The sequence below is a fragment of the Rana temporaria genome, chromosome 7 (assembly GCF_905171775.1).
Source record: "Rana temporaria chromosome 7, aRanTem1.1, whole genome shotgun sequence".
Classification (NCBI taxonomy): domain Eukaryota; kingdom Metazoa; phylum Chordata; class Amphibia; order Anura; family Ranidae; genus Rana; species Rana temporaria.
Window position 1 is genome coordinate 51487973 of NC_053495.1, and position 15726 is coordinate 51503698.

Genomic DNA, 15726 nt, shown 5'->3' on the forward strand with positions numbered 1-15726 from the left:
CCGCAGAGGTGATCAAATACCACCAAAAGAAAGCTCTATTTGTGGGGGAAAAAGACGTCAAATTTATTTACGTCGCACGACCGCGCAATTATCAGTTCAAGCGACGCAGTGCCGATTTGCAAAAAGTGCTCTGGTCAGGAAGCGGGTACATTCTTCCGGGGCTGCAGTGGTTAAATGGTTAATCCCTGCTCCACTCTCTGCAAAAAGGAACAATAAACGTTTGCCCGAGCTTCTTCTCCTCCAGGCTGCTACTGATGTTATTCTAGCAACAACTTGACAGCAAAGTTTTCTTTCCTTACCAATAAGAGTGGCCGTCCCTTCTCCTCTATAACACAAGTACAGCTCCTTCCCAGCCCCGCCCCTACAAGCTGAGCCATCTCCATGGTAATACTACAGGTGCTGCACTCCGTATCCCTCCGCCAGCACGGCACATTCTTGCTCTTTATTCCTTCATATTTTAATATACTGAGGAAAGAAACATTACATAAAGTATTTATTAACGTAAACAACGAGCTGACGAGGCTTTCAGCCCGCTGGCCGCTCTGTCTCCTCAGACACCGGGGACTATTTATCGGCGCGGATGAACACAGTGATTGCACGTTTGTTGGTGGAGAAAACTTTGTTGCAGAGAGAGTTGGAGGAGAAGGTAAGAGGCAGCAGAGGATGGATAGTCACCATTATACAGTGTGAGGGATATTCACCATTTTACAGTGTGCTGTGTGAGGGATATTCACCATTATACAGTGTGCTGTGTGAGGGATATTCACCATTATACAGTGTGCTGTGTGAGGGATATTCACCATTATACAGTGTGCTGTGTGAGGGATATTCACCATTATACAGGAGGGAGAGTCACCATTATACAGTGTGCTGTGTGAGGGATATTCACCATTATACAGTGTGCTGTGTGAGGGATATTCACCATTATACAGGAGGGAGAGTCACCATTATACAGTGTGCTGTGTGAGGGATATTCACCATTATACAGTGTGCTGTGTGAGGGATATTCACCATTATACAGTGTGCTGTGTGAGGGATATTCACCATTATACAGTGTGCTGTGTGAGGGATATTCACCATTATACAGGAGGTTTATTCACCATTATACATGGGGCTGCGAGGGATATTTACCATTATACCGTGCGCTGTGAGGTATAGTCACCATTATACAGTGAGCTGTGAGGGATATTCGCCATTGTACAGTGCGCCGTGAGCGATATTCGCCATTGTACAGTGCGCCGTGAGCGATATTCGCCATTGTACAGTGCGCCGTGAGCGATATTCGCCATTGTACAGTGCGCCGTGAGCGATATTCGCCATTGTACAGTGCGCCGTGAGCGATATTCGCCATTGTACAGTGCGCCGTGAGGGATATTCACCATTGTACAGTGCGCCGTGAGGCATATTCGCCATTGTACAGTGTGCCGTGAGGAATTTTCACCATTATACAGTGCGCTGTGAGAGATATTCACCATTATACCGTGCGCCGTGAGGGATAGTCACCATTATACAGTGCGCCGTGAGCGATATCCACCATTGTACAGTGCGCCGTGAGCGATATTCGCCATTGTACATTGCGCCGTGAGCGATATTCGCCATTGTACAGTGCGCCGTGAGCGATATTCGCCATTGTACAGTGCGCCGTGAGGCATATTCGCCATTGTACAGTGCGCCGTGAGGGATATTCGCCATTGTACAGTGCGCCGTGAGGAATTTTCACCATTATACAGTGCGCTGTGAGGGATATTCACCATTATACCGTGCGCCGTGAGGGATAGTCACCATTATACAGTGCGCCGTGAGGGATAGTCACCATTATACAGTGCGCCGTGAGCGATATCCACCATTGTACAGTGCGCCGTGAGCGATATTCGCCATTGTACATTGCGCCGTGAGCGATATTCGCCATTGTACAGTGCGCCGTGAGCGATATTCGCCATTGTACAGTGCGCCGTGAGGCATATTCGCCATTGTACAGTGCGCCGTGAGGGATATTCGCCATTGTACAGTGCGCCGTGAGGGATATTCGCCATTGTACAGTGCGCCGTGAGGCATATTCGCCATTGTACAGTGCGCCGTGAGGCATATTCGCCATTGTACAGTGCGCCGTGAGCGATATTCGCCATTGTACAGTGCGCCGTGAGGCATATTCGCCATTGTACAGTGTGCCGTGAGGTATAGTCACCATTATACAGTGCGCCGTGAGCGATATCCGCCATTGTACAGTGCGCAGTGAGCGATATTCGCCATTGTACATTGCGCAGTGAGCGATATTCGCCATTGTACAGTGCGCCGTGAGGGATATTCGCCATTGTGCAGTGCGCCGTGAGGGATATTTGCCATTGTGCAGTGCGCGGTGAGGGATATTCGCCATTGTACAGTGCGCCGTGAGGCATATTCGCCATTGTACAGTGCGCCGTGAGCGATATTCGCCATTGTACAGTGCGCCGTGAGGCATATTCGCCATTGTACAGTGTGCTGTGAGGGATAGTCACCATTATACAGTGCGCCGTGAGGGAGCGGGATAGAGAACTTATGGAACCAGAGTCACAATACTTGTCATTATATAAAAAATATTGTCCAGTCTGATATGTTTGTGTATGAATGGAATGGAAATGGTGTGTCAGACTGGGGAAGTAAAGCTGCATTCACACACAATTGTGCGTTTGCGAAATGTGCAAAAAAAAATAAAAATGTCTGTCGCCTTTGTAGTGCCATTCATGGTTATCAGCACCTCAAACGTAGCAAGCAGACGCTCAACAAGCCGCATGAGCTATTATGGCGCTTGTAGGGCAGCCCATTGACATGAACAGACTGCCCTATGTATGTAGCGTGGGCAGTCTGTTCATGTCAATGGGCAAAATACAAATGAAATGCACATACACGTGCAAAAGCGCATCAGCCGCCATCGCACGTCATAGTAGGAATTGGGGCGTAAAAAATAACATTTTAGATAATAGAAGATACTTTGTAATAACTATTTGGAAAGTATAAATATTTTTTTTTTTCTGGTCGAGGAACTGTCCCCCTACACACGTGTGTGAACAGCTGCAGCCAGATTTGTACTCTGCTGTTCGCATTTAGACCCCTTTCACACTGGGGCGTTTTCAGGCGCTTTAGCATTAAAAAAAAGCAGAGAAGGAAGGTGCGGTGGCAGCACTATACTGTCAGAATTGCTGGGGTATTAATCCCCGTTAGCAGCCGAAAAAGGGTTAATACCGCCGGCAATGTGCCTCTGCAGAGGCGCATTGCCGGCGGTATAGCCGCAGTTTCCCATTGCTTTTAATGGGAAGGAGAGGTGGAGAAGCTCCTCTCACCGCTCCAAAGATGTGGCTAGCAGGTCTTTTGTGCGCCGCTGTTTTGGGTCGGTTTGCAGGCGCTATTTGTAGTGCAAACCGCCCCACTGTGAAAGGGGTCTTGGCATTAAAAAAAGCACCTGAAAGAAGCCTCATCTGCAATCCCAATGTGAAAGCCCGAGTGCTTTCACACTGAGGCGCTGCGCTGGCAGGGCATCAAAAAAAAGTCCTGCAAGCAGCTTCTTTGCAGTGCTTTAGAAGCGTTAAATACACCGCCCCTAAAACGCCCCTTCCCATTGAGGCGCTTTTTTTTAACGCCAATGCACCTGAAAAACGCCCCAGTGTGAAAGGGGTCTTAGCGGAGCTTTACCAGCGGTTTTTGGGCGCTGGCAGTGTGAAAGGGCTCTGAAAGCACTCAGGCTTTCACATTGGGATTGCAGATGAGGCTTCTTTCAGGCACTTTACAGGTGCTTTTTTTAACGCCAACGCGCCTGAAAAACGCCCCAGTGTGAAAGGGGCCTTGGGGCCGTTTCACACCAGAGTGCTGTGCTGGAAAGGCCCCTTTCAATGCGTATTTCCTGCACCGCCTTCAAAATGCACAGCCTTTGTGATCTGCTGCGGGTGCTAATGCATTGTTAGCAGCATTGCAGGGACCAGATCGCATGGTACCACAGTACCATGCAATTTGGCATGGCACTTTTTCCAAAGTAGTGTATGTGCAATCCAGCTCAATTTCAGTCCATTCAAATGGATGGCCTGAAAATCGCACTGCATGGGAACGCACGGGAGCACACACCACATTCCTGTGCGATCCAGCCCTTAACCTCCCTGGCGGTATGATTATGTCAGATTTTTGAATGTCAAAGTGGTACATTGTTTTGCATGGAAATCTGTTGTTTTATATTGTAGGCCTGTAATTCTTAGGAATAACTCTCTTAAATGCCAACGCCGCCCCAGTGTGAAAGGGGCCTGATACCCCTAACTAAAATCTAGTGGAACCAATTTACTTCAGAAGTCACCTTATTAGTAAACAGAGTCCACCTGTGTGTTATTTAATCTCAGTATAAATACAGCTGTTCTGTGACGTCCTTAACCACTTCAATACCGGCCCATTGTCATTTGACGTCCACAGATGGGATCTCCCATCCTGGGTGGACGTCAAATGACGTCCTGGGCTTTGCGGGTGGATATCTGAATGATGCCTGCACCTAGAGGCATCATCCAGATATCCTTTTGTTCTGCCGGCGATCCTGCGCACCATAAGAACGATCATAGCGGCGATTCCGCCGCTAGATCGTTCTTACAGGCGGCGGGAGGGGACATCCCCCCCCTCCCACCGCCATCCGGTGCTTATCCGGGCTCTCCCGTGCCATCGGGGGCCCGGAGAAAGAATCGTCCGGCGCTCGGAGGAAGCATAGAGATGACTAGTGACCAGATGGTCACCAGTCATCTCTATGACCGTCGGAGGACCCGGGCGCGATGTGATGACGTCACGCCCGGGTCCCGTAAGTAAACAAAGCCGCGATTGCGGCTGCTAAGCAACTGTATTCATGAGATCGGTGAATTTTTTTTCACCGATCTCATGATTTCCAGCCTGGAGGAGAGATGCAGGGTCTTATTGACCCCGCATCTCTCCATAAAGAGGACCTGTCACACACATTCCTATTACAAGGGATGTTTACATTCCTTGTAATAGGAATAAAAGTAAAAAAAGTAAAAAAATAAATAAAAAAAATTAGAAAAGTGTTAAAAAAGAAAAAAATAAGTAAAAAAATAAATAAAAGAATAAAAAATAAAATTAAAACGCCCCTGTCCCCGGTAGCTCGCGCGCAGTAGCGAACGCACACGTAAGTCCCGCCGACATATGTGAACGCCGTTTAAACCACATATGTGAGGTATCGCCGCGTGCGTTAGAGTGCCAGCAACAAATCTAGAACTAGATCTCCTCTGTAAATCTAAACTGGTAACCTGTAAAAAAAAATTAAAGCGTTGCCTATGGAGATTTTTAAGTACCAAAGTTTGGCGCCATTCCATGACTATGCGCAATTTTAAAGCGTGACATGTTGGGTATCTATTTACTCATTGTAACATAATCTTTCACATTATACAAAAAAATTGGGCTAACTTTACTGTTTTGTTGTTTTTTTAATTCATGTAACAATTTTTTTCCAAAAAAAGGGCGTTTGAAAAATTATTGCATGAATACCGTGCAAGATAAAACGTTGCAATGACCGTCGTTTTATTCCCTAGGGTGTCTGCTAAAAAAACATATATAATATTTGGGGGTTCTGCGTAATTTTCTAGCAAAAGAATGATGATTTTTACATGTAGGAGAGAAGTGCCAGAATAGGCCCGGTAATGAGGTGTGTATAAAAGCCCTGTATTGAAGTGGTTAAAGAGGGGGTTCACCCTATAAAAAAATAAATACAATTTCCTCTAGCATAAAATTAGGCATAGTAGCGCGAGCTACAGTATGCCTGTATTTATTTTTTTAGCCCCGTACTCACTGTGCAATCGTATATTGAAGATTCCGACTCCCCGCGGGGAATGGGCGTTCCTATCCAGAGGGAAGGTGATTGACGGCCGGCTCTGGCGCGTCACGCTTCTCCGGAAATAGCCGAAATAGGACTTGGCTCTTACTCCGGCTGTCTTCGGGGAGCGTGACGTGCCAGAGCCGGCCGTCAATCATCTTCCCTCTGGATAGGAACGCCCATTCCCCGCGGGGAGTCGGAATGTTCAATATACGATTGCACAGTGAGTACGGGGCTAAAAAAATTAATACAGGCAAACTGTAGCTCGCACTACTATGCCTAATTTTATGCTAAAATGTTGTTATGGAGGGTGAACCACCGCTTTAAGTGCCGGTTCACACTACAGCAACTTTGGATCCGACTTGTAAGTCCTCAAGTTGCCCCAAGTTGCTGGACATAAAAAATGCCATAGAAGTAAATGAGTAGTAACACTACTGAAGTTGCTCAGACTTCAGAAAAGGTTCATGTATTACTTCAAGGTGACTTCTAGGGAATTGTACCCATAGATTTCAATGGAAGTTGCCGTCAAGTCAGATCTCCTTATTAAAGCGACTTTACAGGAAAAAGAAAATCGTTTAGCCAGGCAACCTCCTCCCTCCCCACAGAGCTAATTATTCTGTGATTGGCCACAGCCAAAGTCGGCTGTCCTGGAGGCAACTTTAAGTTGCGTCGTAAGTTGCTCAAAGTCATGCTGAAGTCGCACTGAAGTCGCCTCAAAAATAACCTCACAAAGTCGCGCTGTAAGTTGGGTTGCCCCTGTGTGAACCGGCACTTAGAGGTTTGTTAAACAACCGCATCATAAAGGCCAGAGGAACACACCAGACAGGTCAGGATAAAGTTGTGGAGAAGTTTAAAGCAGGGTTAGGTTATAAAAAATATCCCAAGCTTTGAACATCTCACAGAGCTCTGTTCAATCCATCATCCAAAAATGGAAAGAGTATGGCACAAATGCAAACCTACCAAGACATGGCTGTCCACCTAAACTGACCGGCTGGGCAGGGAGAGAATTCATCAGAAAAGCAGCCAAGAGGCCCATGGTAACTCTGGAGGAGCTGCAGAGATCCACAGCTCAGGTGAGAGAATCTGTCCACAGGACAACTATTATGCCCCGTACACATGATCCGAAAATTGAATGACAGATCGGTCAACTTTTTTTGCTTATTAGTCGCAAGTAGAAATTGAATAGGTTACTAAAGCCATAAAAATTCTCATACGACAGAAAAAAAAAGTGATGTCATGTGTTGTGGTGCATTTGTATTGTATTTTCGGACAACAACCGCGCTGACTAAACGAAAATGTTTGCGCTTGTCGGATTGGATGAAATGTCATGATTGGCTATGGAACGCTCTGTACTAACGATCAGATTGACGTATGATCGATTAGAAAGCGGTATTTTTTGTACGATTTTCGTATCGTGTGCACAGGCCATAAGTTGTGCACTCCACAAAAACCTGTCTTTTATGGAAGAGTGGCAAGAAGAAAGCCAAAAGAAGTCCCATTTGCAGTCTGCGAGAAGCCATGTGGGGGACACAGCAAATTTGGAAGAAGGTGCTCTGATCAGACCAAAATTGAACTTTTTGGCCTAAAAGCAAAACGCTATTTGTGGCGGAAAACTAACACTGCACATCACCCAGAACACACCATCTCCACCGTGAAACATGGTGGTGGCAGCATCATGTTGTGGGGATGCTTTTCTTCAGCAGGGACCAAGAAGCTGGTCAGAGTTGATGGGAAGATGGATGGAGCTAAATACAGGGAAATCTTAGAAGAAAACCTGTTAGAGTCTGCAAAAGACTTGAGACTGGGGCAGAGGTTCACCTTCCAGCTAGACAACAACCCTAAAAATACAGCCAGAGCTACAATGGAATGGTTTAGATGAGGGGTCTCAAAACTTTTTAACACGAGGGCCACTTTGTAGATTTTACAAGTATTCGGGGGCCGGAAAAAAACGGTTATGTTTAAAATATCATTGGTGTCCTCATCAGTGTCTCCATCAGTGGTGTCCCCATCATTGCTGATGACACCGGTGTCCCCATCAGCAGTGTCCCCATGTCCCCATCAGCGGTGACCCCATGTCCCCATCAGCAGTGTCCTCATCATCAGCATCCCCATCAGCAGTGTCCCTATCATTGCTGATGGGGACGCCGCTGATGGGGACACCGGTGTCCCCATCAGCGGTGATTCCATCAGCAGTATCCCCATCATTGCTGATGGGCACACATATGATGGGGACGCCGGTGTCCCCATTAGCGGTGTCCCCATCAGCAGTGTCCCCAGCAATGTCACCATCAGCACAGCAACGTCCCCAGAAATATCCCCATTAGCACAGCAATGTAGAAATCTCCCCTGTAGTGTGCTTATCAGCTTTGTGCAACACGATAACATGATCAGCCTCTTACCTCCGTACTTATCGACTTCAGCTCTTCTGCAGCTCCTGTCGCCGAGGCTCGGGAACCTCCCCTCTTCCCGCCCGCTGTTTGAAGTTATGATCCTTCCACGAGTGACGTCACAGGCGCGGAACCTCCCCTCTTTCTGTCCGCTGTTTGAAGTTACGAGCCTTTCACGAGTGATGTCACAGGCGTGGCACCTCCCCTCTTCCCACCCGCTGTTTGAATTAACGATCCTTCCATGAGTGTAGTAGCGGGCAGGAAGAGGGGAAGTGCCGCGCCTGTGACGTCACTCGTGGAAGGATCGTAACTTCAAACAGAAGGCGGGAAGATAGGAGGTGCCGCACCTCGGCGGTCCCAGGCAGCAGCTAATGTAAAAAAACGGCACTGCTTCTTTTGTTAAAAAAAAACGGCGTGGCAGCATGGGCGGCTTTGTTTACACTGCAGGCCGGATAAAACACACAAGCGGGCCAGATGTGGCCCGCGGGCCGGGGTTTGGAGACCCCTGGTTTAGATTAACCCTTTTCAACCAGGGTGCCTTGAGGTTTCTTCAGGGGTGCAGCCTGCCTTTTAATTACACAAAGCCACAAATTTTCATTATGCACCATTACGACTTTCTAGAAACTGGCATTCTAACAACCAATGATGTCATCAGTTGATAAGGAGGATGTCTGTCGCCTCCACAGCATCCTTGTTTTTGACACTCATGTAAGGAGGAATTGAGGGAGAAGAGAAACCTAGGAATATTAGTACCAGTGTGCAAAAGTGAAGAATAAATCACCTCTAACATTGGGTGCCTTGCGTGTGGATATTGCTGTGGTATGTAAAAATATTAGAATAATTTTTTACATTTTAGAATGGGGTACCTTGAGACAGAGATAATTTTAAAGGGTGCCTTGATGGGGAAAAAAGGTTGAGAAACACTGGTTTAGATCAGAGCATATTCATGTCTTAGGATGGCCCAGTCAAAGTCCAGACCTAAATCCAATTGAGAATCTGTGGCAAGACTTAAAAATTGCTGTTCACAGACGCTCTTCATCCAATCTGACAGAGCTTGAGCTATTTTGCAAAGAAGAACGGGCAAAAATTTCACTCTCTAGATGTGCAAAGCTGGTAGAGATACCCAAAAAAACTTGCAGCTGTAATTGCAGCAAAAGGTGGTTCTACAAAGTATTGACTCGGGGGGCCGAATACAAATGCACTCCACACTTTTCACATATTTATTTGTAAAACAAATTGAAAACCTTTTATCATTTTCCTTCCACTTCACAATTATGGGCCACTTTATGTTGGTCTGTCACATAAAATCCCACTAAAATACATTTAAGTTTTTGGTTGGAACATGACAAAATGTGGAAAATTTCAAGGGGTAGGAATACTTTTTCAAAGCTCTGTATGTTTTTTTTTTGCAGATTTATACTTACCTAGGTGGATGCAGCATCGGTCTCCCGCCGGCTATAACACTAAGAACCGAGTGATCAAACGCCTCCGATCGCATTGTTGTCAGGGCTCCCCCCACTCTGTCACCCACCCTCTGCTCACTGGAGCGCTGGGCTGTGGAGGGGGTGGCTCCAGGCATATGGGCAGATCCTGACTTGATTGTCGCAATCTTACCCGAGGCTGGACTGGCTCAGCCCGCTGTCTGCTGATGGGGGGGTCACAGGAGTGCAGAAAGAACTGCACTCCTGTGATCCACAGGAGGAGTTCAGCCATACAGACTTTGGCTGTACTTCTGCTTAAAGTGCAGCAAAAAAACAAACAGAAAAATCAGCACTAGGGGCATAAATTGCAGCCAGTAGGATGTGTCCATTTTGCCACTGGCCACCAACGATTGCAGGATTGTATTTTTAATGGTGAAGGAATGAAAGATAAATATAAGCTAACCCTAACTTTTGGTCTTTTTTCCTTTGGATGGCAAAAAAAAAACACTTAAACTTATTAAAGTGAAGTTCCACCAATTATTATTATATTTTTAAAGTCAGCAGCTAGAAAAATACTGCAGCTGCTGACTTTTAAAATAAGGACACTTACCTGTCCAGGGCGCCCACGATGTCGGCACCCGAAACCGATCTGTCCCTCGGGTGCTGCCACACCTACTTCCTTGCGGCTTCACTTCCTGGTTCCCTACTGCGCATGCATGAGTCGAGTTGCGCGATCCCACTGGTCCCTGCTGTCTTCTGGGACATGTGTGTCTCCTAGAAGATAACGGAGGACGGAGGAAGCGCCGAATGTGGCGTAGATCGTGCTATATGTCTCAATACAATGATATAAAATTAATTGGGTACACAATTGCATGATCGAGTAATTGTTAATAAAACTACCACCACTGAAAAATGGCCTAGAGAGGAAGGAGTTTTTTTCAGGCTGGTACTCAAGTGGCTCATGAAAGTTGCAGATTTAAAGAGATGTAAAGGTTTTTTTTTTTTTTAAACAACAAACATGTTATACTTGCCTCCTTTGTGCAAGGGTTTTGCACAGATTGGCTCCAATCCTCCTTTTCTGGGGTTCCCCAACGGCGCTTCTGGCTCCTCACCCTGCATTCCAAGGGGACACCTGAGCGAGCACGCTCCTGAGTCCTGCTGCTGTGTCCATTGACTCGGCCCCGCCTCCTGTGTCACTGGACTTGATTGAGAGCAGCGGGAGACAATGGCTGCGCTGCTATCAATCTATATTGGGGACCTGAGATAGCGGCTGGAGCTGCTGTACTTGTCCCTGTAAATAGAACGTTCGGGTTCAGGTAAGTAAAAGGGGGGCTCTGGGTGCAGGGCTGGATTAACATAGGGGCTGATGGAGCTGCATCCAGGCCCCTTTCTCAAGATAAATTAAATAGTAGAGCCGCGCTTAGGAAGCACTAAATGGAGATATGTAGCAGTAGTGGTGGTGAAAAATGCGTGTGGTAAATAGGTAAATAAACCAAACACAATATATATATAAAATGGATATATAAAATAAAACTATAATAAGACTGCAGCCCCCCCGAATGTAATCCCCTAGAGGATACAGAGAGAGAATAGTAGAGATATGGGGGTGACGGCGCTGTCTTTAGTGGAGGCTGATAGTACCGGAAAACTGGTACGTGGCTCACTATGATCTGACCCCTGTGAGACTATGGCTATTGGGTCTGTGAAGATATAGTGCCTCAGTGTACTGCTCATGTGAGAAGCAGTAAATAGAATGAAATAGTGTGCCAGTGGTGAAGTGAGTGTGTCATCCAGTCACGAGTGTTGCTTAGTGATTACAAACACATAAAATACATTACATAGGCACGTGCAAAGATAAAAAATATATATAACCAAACGTTGAGTTGAATGATACTAGGTAGTATCTGCCTATCAGCAATGGTGCTATAGGTCTGAATGTGTCCAAAAAGTATAAAATAGGAAAAATATCAAAAATAAAAAGAGCAAATGCTGAATAAATAGTCCAGTGAATAAATAAAGGGACAGTAGTCCATAAACATATATCAAAGATAATTGTTGGTGACCATGTGCTTTCCAGACAGAGTGAGTGGTCACAGTATGCAGTAGTGCAGTTTTACGCAGTGGGTCCGGTGCTCCCCCTCCTGGGTCCCCACTCACCAGAGGCACTCACCCCTGCAGGGGTAAAGTGCATATACGTGGGTAGTATCCAAACGGCTCAGATCCTCGCCTGTCCGTGTTCTCCTTGTAGATCCTCTAGTCCAGGTGGTACCAGGTTTCCTGGGTGTCCGAATTCCTCCACGGGAAAAAAAGGGACTCTCATAGAGTAGTAGGTTCAAAGTATCAGGGGTTAATTTTTATTAGTGGTGCAGCCGTGTGCTGGCTTCCACTTAGGCAGTGTATACAAAAAGATTAAATTAACATAAAAATAAGGAATAAAAACTGGGACAGAGTAACGATAAAATTAGCTAAAAACAGAACAAAAATATATACAAGCAGGCAGTTATCTGGTGATAACAAGCTTCCCTGCACAGCACTAGAGCCGGTAACGAAAGTCAGCGCCAGCCTAGGAACGGCGTGCGTTCCACCAAATGATCAGCTGGTTGATCCGGGAAGTGCGTGCGGGCGTGCGTGTATCCGCTTTACGCACGTTTCGTTCTATTACGTCTTCTGAAGCGGGTAGAACGAAACGTACGTAAAGCGGATACACGCACGCCCGCACGCACTTCCCGGATCAACCAGCTGATCATTTGGTGGAACGCACGCCGTTCCTAGGCTGGCGCTGACTTTCGTTACCGGCTCTAGTGCTGTGCAGGGAAGCTTGTTATCACCAGATAACTGCCTGCTTGTATATATTTTTGTTCTGTTTTTAGCTAATTTTATCGTTACTCTGTCCCAGTTTTTATTCCTTATTTTTATGTTAATTTAATCTTTTTGTATACACTGCCTAAGTGGAAGCCAGCACACGGCTGCACCACTAATAAAAATTAACCCCTGATACTTTGAACCTACTACTCTATGAGAGTCCCTTTTTTTCCCTTGGAGGAATTCGGACACCCAGGAAACCTGGTACCACCTGGACTAGAGGATCTACAAGGGGAACACGGACAGGCGAGGATCTGAGCCGTTTGGATACTACCCACGTATATGCACTTTACCCCTGCAGGGGTGAGTGCCTCTGGTGAGTGGGGACCCAGGAGGGGGAGCACCGGACCCACTGCGTAAAACTGCACTACTGCATACTGTGACCACTCACTCTGTCTGGAAAGCACATGGTCACCAACAATTATCTTTGATATATGTTTATGGACTACTGTCCCTTTATTTATTCACTGGACTATTTATTCAGCATTTGCTCTTTTTATTTTTGATATTGATATTTTTCCTATTTTATACTTTTTGGACACATTCAGACCTATAGCACCATTGCTGATAGGCAGATACTACCTAGTATCATTCAACTCAACGTTTGGTTATATATATTTTTTATCTTTGCACGTGCCTATGTAATGTATTTTATGTGTTTGTAATCACTAAGCAACACTCGTGACTGGATGACACACTCACTTCACCACTGGCACACTATTTCATTCTATTTACTGCTTCTCACATGAGCAGTACACTGAGGCACTATATCCTCACAGACCCAATAGCCATAGTCTCACAGGGGTCAGATCATAGTGAGCCACGTACCAGTTTTCCGGTACTATCAGCCTCCACTAAAGACAGCGCCGTCACCCCCATATCTCTACTATTCCCTTTCTCAAGATAGGCCCATTTGCCCAAAAAAAAAAAAAAAAAACAATCTAAAAAAAAAAAAAGATCGACTTCGGGGGTTGTAGCTAGACGACTAGAGGTCAAAGAAACACCACATCTGGGGGTTAGGCAGTTAAAGACCTACCCCACAACTGGTCAAAATATGGGACGACTATCATTTATGGTTCCGGAGATACAGGTCTGCTTGCACAGCCTGTCAGAAGCTACATTCAGAGCGGCCAATATAAATACAAGCTGACACACTGCAGCAGACTGATAGGATCACAGTGCTTATAATAATTATTTGTATATTACTCATGGTAATTAACCCCTTGCCACCCAGGCCAATTCTGACACTTCTCTACTACATGTAAGAATCATCATTTGTTTTTTGCTTGAAAATTACTCTATGGTGGTCTTTGCACTTTTTATGTTGCACGGCATAGAGCTGCACGATTCTGGCTAAAATGAGAATTGCAATTTTTTTGCTTAGAAGATAGATTACGATTCTCTCACAATTCTTGCAGGGTAACATTATCTTTCACATTAAAACAAAACAAAAAAAAATTGGCTAACTTTACTGTTTTGTTTTTATGGTTTTTATTATTCATTGAAATGGGCAAATGCAGTGTGACATAAAACATTGCAGCAATAGCCATTTTATTCCCTAGAGTCTCTGCTAAAATATATATAATGTTTGGCGGTTCCAAGTAATTTAGCAAAAAATATTGCTTTTTAACTTTAGAAACAAGTGTTGGACTTTAAGTGGTTAAATTTCCTGCATTTACCCACAGAAGTTCGATCTAAGAAGATAGTTGGTTACAATGTTTCATGCTGTTACAAACTTGGGGGATCTGTTCTTTACACACAGAAGTTTATCTCTTTGATCTAAGAAGGAAGCGTTAGTTACAATGTTTCCTGTTAAAAACTTGGCAGACTGCCCAGATATTTTCTTTTGACAGCTGAAAGTCTCTCCACTTGTTATATGAAAGAATCAGCAAACTCTGCATTGGAGATCGTCAGGGGGGTTGAATCGAAATCACGATTTTTTAACGATTAATTGTGCAGCTCTAGCACGGTATTTGCGCAGCAATTTTTCAAACGTGTTTTTTTGGAAATAAACCGTTTCATTCATTTTAAAAAAAACACTAAAGTTAACACAATTTTTTTTGGTATCCTAAGCGATGCTTTCAATTTTTTTTAGGTTACATGTTTAGAGTTACAGAGGAGGTCTAGTACTAGAATTATTGTTCTCGCTCTAACGATCATGGCGTATGTAACCTGTGTGTATCTGGCTCTGATAATACCGGTGCCTACCCAGCCACTGACTAGTATCTCTCCCCAGCCTGTCCCCACACACCCTCTCACCTGCTGACCTGTGGATGGGGGAATCACTCCTGCAGTGTTATTGTGTTCTGCCAGTGCGTACAATGATCAGTGTTGCTAACTATAGCTGACAGCACTGATTGTTTTGGGAAACACCTAACAGGCTGGTTCAGGGCCGCCATCAGGGGGGTACAGGCAGTACACCTGTAAGGGGCAACCTCCCTTTTTTTTATTTATGTTTTATATATATTTAAATATATATATATATATATATATATATATATATATATATATATATTGATAATAATAATATTAAAGGGCCCAGAGGTCCCCAGGGCCCCGGATGGCAACCCCCCTTTTTTTTATAATTTTTTTTTGTGTGTATATATATATATATATATATATATATATATATATATATATATAAAATATTTTTTTTTATTTTATTCCCAGAGGCCCACAGGGCCCCAGATGGCAACCTCCCTTTTTTTTATATATATATTTTTATATATATATATATATATATATATATATATATATCAGGGGTTGACAAATTTGTTCGGAATCTAGGAGCCAGCTAAAAAAGTTAGGAGCCAGAAAACGCACCCCGTCCCGACGAGCTTGCGCACAGAAGCGAACACATACGTGAGCAGCGCCCGCATATGTAAACGGTGTTCAAACGCAATTTTGAAGCGTGACATGTTGGGTATGAATTTACTTGGCGTAACATTATCTTTCATAATATAAAAAAAAATGGGGATAACTTTACTGTTGTCTTATTTTTTAATTAAAAAAAGTGTAATTTTTTCCCAAAAAAGTGCGCTTGTAAGACCGCTGCGCAAATACGGCGTGACAGAAAGTATTGCAACGATCGCCATTTTATTCTCTAGGGTGTTAGGATAAAAAATATATATAATGTTTGGGGGTTCTAATTAGAGGGAAGAAGATGGCAGTGAAAAATGACATTAGAATTGCTGTTTAACTTGTAATGCTTAACTTGTAATACCAACGG

General features: G+C 44.8%; 1 protein-coding gene across 1 annotated transcript in view; it reads left to right on the forward strand.

The window, feature by feature from the left end:
* Positions 1–577: 577 nt before the first annotated feature.
* The window catches only part of CFAP92 (cilia and flagella associated protein 92 (putative)), a 176763-nt gene continuing 161614 nt past the window's right edge, over positions 578–15726 (forward strand). Inside the window, exon 1 of the mRNA XM_040359356.1 lies at positions 578–646. The gene's annotated coding sequence lies outside the window, so the exon portion shown is untranslated. The remainder of the gene's footprint in view (positions 647–15726) is intronic.